The following is a 5,036-nucleotide window of genomic DNA, read 5'->3' on the forward strand; positions in this document are numbered from 1 at the left end:
AAATGTACCAACTGCCGGTGCTTACATGCAGATTGGCGATGCGTTCTTCACGACGCGTTCTATCTGCACGTACCATTATGCTAAATGTACCATGCAACTCTGTCGTGTATTTCTTGGTTAGCTGACAGCTTGTATGGTGAATTTGTGGTGTGCGAGTATATATATATACATATATGTATTTGCTTGCCCTTGAAAAAAAAAACTAGGTCACTGGGGCAGTAGCACACTAGGCCGGTAGAAACAGTAAACTTTTCCCATTTCGGGATTTTGTCGTGTCGGGATTGTTTTATTTCGGGACTCCGATTGTTTTGTACCGAGACCTTATAATGACTGTTTGTGATGTTTGTTGTTGAAAAACAACAATTCCTGCCCCCCAGCCAAAAAAACCAAGCAGTACCGACGGTAAACAAATCAAAAATAAAAAAAAAATATTGTTTGTTTGTATTTTTTTTTTTTTTTTTTTTTTTGGAAATGACGGAATAATTATCTTGAATGAGGTTTTGCCTTTATCTTGGTGCGTAAGTATGTTTTGGGACTGCCCGCGGCGTCAGCATTGGTCAAAAAGGAACCGATCCCGATTTTGTTTCTCTTGCGGGTTTTCGGTACCAGCGTGCGTCATTTGATGCAGCACTAAAAAAAACTGGCAAGTATATGTACATAAGTTGATATAAGTATACCAACTGCAACGACAAAAAAAAGCGAACATCCATACACATCCGTGTACAAATTTTAAGATTACTATTGAAACAAACGATTTTCCCGTTTCTTTTTCTAACTACGGCGCGTGGTTGGTCATTTGGTGGTCATTGAGGACAAGAAGAATGGTAAGTGACTTGTAATATTCTGAATTAATTTTATTAATGATAAATATATTTCATTTATTAATTAACTTTCTTTTAATTTTTAGGTTGTAAAATCAATCGGCATATTATGGGCTTAAATCGAGATAAACACCCACACCCAAAATATTATACATATTTTACCAAATATTCTAAGCGCTACAGCGACTGCAATTTATTTATCCTTTGTAAATAAAAAAACGTTTAAAGATATTAGGACCTTTGACAGCACTATGGTACATAATGAAAGTACTGCTTTGACCAAAATTCGAAAAAGAAATATTTTAAATCCCTTGGAAGTTTCGGGATAGAATGGCTGGAATTAAGCCCTTTAGTAAAAGGGTTTTTTGCTTCTATTTCCCCACTTTCTTGATCACTCTACAGCAAGATTTCGAACAACGAATTCAAGAGGCCTTTTTTACTCTTCATGGCATTTATTTTACGAGGTTATTGCGAGTACTTAACGCCCATATCGAAAACGCCTTCCGTTGGCGCCACAGATCCAAGTGCCTGATTTCAAGGCATTCTTGAGATCGCGTGATAAGGCACATCAGAAAATTTTGAGCTACTTAGGAAAACACAAATGTTTATACGCTTTATTGAAGAGCGCTCCTTCGTATCAGATGGTGATCATGGACTTTCATTTTTCGACGAATGCGCCGAACAGGTAGGCGCCCATGATGATACACCATCAGATGTGCGTTTAGTTGATTGGGAATCCGGACAAAATAGCGAACGTACCAAGTACATATTTCCACCCGATAGTGGTGGGCCGAAGCAAGGTTAGTTTGATAAGAAAAATAAAATAAATTATATGAAGTCATGCTTTTTGTTTACTTAAAATAGACAGTCCAAACGATGTATATAACTATGCTAAATTCACACTAAATCCCAGTCTCTTGAAAACGGCGAAGAGGAGCGCGTTGTCCCACTTTTTGCAACAGCAAAGTAATGGCACACTCGAACCTGGATCGCCAATTGCACGCCGCGCAAAGCACGAAGTCAAACCGTCGCAGAAGATGGCACGCCGCTGTCAAATGCATCCAGAGGCATGGTCAAAATATTTACTAGCCACTTGCTACTCTCTTTACTTTCTCATCCTACCGTCAACGCTGAATGATACACGTCAGCCGGGTAAAGAGCATGGCACCTTGCGTACCGCATATGATATGCTAGTGCGTGCATCACAGCTGAATATTACCTGTGATGAGTTTTGTTATCGCATTATGATGCAATTGTGTGGTATTCATAATTTGCCGGTACTAGCCGTTCGTCTGCATTATCTGATGAAGCGCTCTGGGGTACAGGCGAATGCACTCACTTATGGCTTTTACAATCGTAGTGTACTTGAGTCCGAACGGCCTAGTGATAGCACAACACTCAGTCAGTTGCGTTGGCGTCGAATTAATAATGTCGTTTTCGGCGCAGCGCACCTCAGGCGTGTTGGAAAAAGACGTTCTGCTAAAAAAAAACCCTGTCAGCGTCGTGTGAAAATAATTTGAGTACGTTAGCAACGGTAGATGGTACATCGCGCACTAGCTTGAATTCATCAACATCTTCACATTTAGATCGTGGTGCTGGTGATGCTAATTTCTCCGGTGCAACTCTATCGGATTTCTCAGCATTTGATAAGTGGGGGAGGATGCAGATTTGAACATGACGAATGCACATGCAGATCTCGTGCAGAGTCTTACTAAGTAAGTGGACATGCAAATTGAGAGTAATATAAATGTCTTAATTTTGTTTTTTTTTTTTTGTTTTTTAGAATATCTCCGCGTACATCAGTAACTCACAATGATCCCCTAGGCGCATTGAACGAAGACCTAACAGATCAAGCACACCCACAAATACAAAACCCAACAAAGACACATCAAATCAACAGCATGCTGGCATACCAAACAACACTATATATACCGATAAGCCGGTATTATTTAAAGGTCAACGCAGTGCAACCTTTGATGACTCTACGCAACTCAACAAAAGTATTCAACGATCTGAAACAATGCCCGGCTCTAGTGTTGCATCAAGTTTGCCCAATTTTGGCTCGTCGTTGAAATTTAACTTTGGGTAATTATTTACATGTTTTCAAATATCAATATTTTCCGATGAGAAATATCACCTTTTTTACACTGCAAGTTAAAAAAAAAAACACCCGGTTTTATAAAGCCTAAAAAATTGCCACATAATATGGCAAAAGACGAAGGAGCTATATCTCAATTGGGTTATTTTGGAAACACTTGTTTCAAAATCAAGTTAATAACGGTGTAGTAGAGCGACCCAACCAGAACTCTTAAAAGTTATATTATTTGCTTGTTCTTAAAATATATAAGTGAAGTTTTCAAACTAAGTATGATAAAAAGGTTTTTTAAGAATTCCTGTTTTGCATTTTCCTCCCACGTTAAAAAAACAAAAACGATACTGAGTTTTTAACTAAACTCACATTTGTTGTGGACTTTAAGATGCTGATGAAATATCACCAAAGCTAACTAGTAATCAGAAGATTTTTCCAAAATGTGTGCATAAGTAGATTGAAGCGATATCAATGTAATTTAAAAAAAACTAAAAAATACGCAAACATCAAGCATGGAACATAAGAATACACTAAATAGTACCTTTGCTATGGAGTTACGTGAGATAACTGACAATGACTTAGAGGCATTGCTGCATTTCGATAGTCCTCCGTTGACGCTGCGCTGCTCGGAGCAGCAGCGTATGGATGAAAATAATGATGCGCACGCAAAATTGCAGTCTTACCCTATTACAATTCAATAGAGAGCCATTGCCATCTCAAATGAGTGCACACGTTGCTGATGTATGTAATTTTCCCGATGAGTTGGTTTCCGCTTTGAATCTTTCGCAAAACATACCTATCACAGCGATCTGTATCTATAAAATCATTGTATGCCGACAGTGTGCATTTGGTAGATAATACTCCTCCAATTAATGAAATATTAACTGAGGGTGCTACCATTAATGACAAACATTTGTTTGCTAGCACTAGCATTCGTACAGATTTAGAAAATACTGGTTAACAATCAAGACACCTACTTGTCGTTCGTCAGGTTCTCTTGACGAGATCATCAAAAAGGAACTGCTTCACCAAAGTGTCATTGAAGACTTTCCCAATGATGTTGAATATATATCTCAATTACGGAAAAGGATGTCAATTTTATTTTATTTTTTCCTTCAGAAATTATCAATTCAGGCTGATAGCCCATATCGCAGTACATGAAGCGTGTATGCGTGAAATTCCTATAGAAAAGTGCAACCAAAGTTTTAGCGTGTGGCAGCAACAGCCTCAAGCTGTCTCAGTGAGTGGGTGAGTTTGATTCAATTACTAGAGGTTTGTGCTTTGAGGAACAATCTGTGAAATTGTAGTAGACAAGTATCTCTGGTAGTATATTAGTAATGATAATAAATTTGTAAATGCCAAAGGTTTTTGGGGAAATAATTCCGTTTCTACTAAAGATTTCGTGAATTGACAAAGTCATGTTGTTTTGGTCATTCCTTCCCGAAATTGTTTGAAGAATGCCGTACGTTAGAGTTTTATTCAAAAAATGCACTATCTCAAATTTGTTGCCAAACCTCCCAATATGAGCATAAGTGCAATGCATTTTGTCGTAGGAAAAGTTAATGGAAAGCATTCCGAGATGCAGCGTTCCACAATCTAACCCTAATATAGGGCGGTTTTTTTTTTTTTTTTTGTTTTTTTTTTTTTTTTTTTTTTTTTTGGGGTGATACGACCCTCAGAGAACACCAGAGATACACCATTTTACAACAATAAGAAGTGGTTACACGAATTGTTTTCTTTTTGCGATCCTTTGATTAAATTTGAGTTATGTAGTTCTTGTGTTTAATAAGGATCGGGAGTTTTTCGCTATTTCGTATAATTAGCGTTTGTTTTTTTTTTCGAAGTGTTGAGACATGTATTGTGTTTTAAATAGCTTCTAAAAAATGTTTATTATTATCTTTTTTTTTTTTTTTATATACGTAGCACTCAATCTCGCAAACATTTTGCGTGTTTTTTTTGTTGATTCCTCGTATGAACCTCGTACTTGGAGTCTTCCCTAAATGATGTGTCACAATTCCGACCCGTAAGTGTTCTGTGATCCGCGCTCCGGGTAAGGGGATGAATTTTGGTAAATTCTGTAGGCCTCGCGCCTTTGGCCGAGTGCGTTCAATTTCTGTGGCAGACAG

The 5,036-nt window shown here is 37.8% G+C and overlaps 1 pseudogene; it reads left to right on the forward strand.

Moving 5' to 3' along the window:
- The first annotated feature begins 1,422 nt into the window (after positions 1-1,422).
- Positions 1,423-2,530, forward strand: LOC137235271 (DENN domain-containing protein Crag-like; annotated as a pseudogene).
- Positions 2,531-5,036: the final 2,506 nt, after the last annotated feature.

The sequence above is a fragment of the Eurosta solidaginis genome, chromosome X (assembly GCF_040869045.1).
Source record: "Eurosta solidaginis isolate ZX-2024a chromosome X, ASM4086904v1, whole genome shotgun sequence".
In the NCBI taxonomy this organism is placed as follows: domain Eukaryota; kingdom Metazoa; phylum Arthropoda; class Insecta; order Diptera; family Tephritidae; genus Eurosta; species Eurosta solidaginis.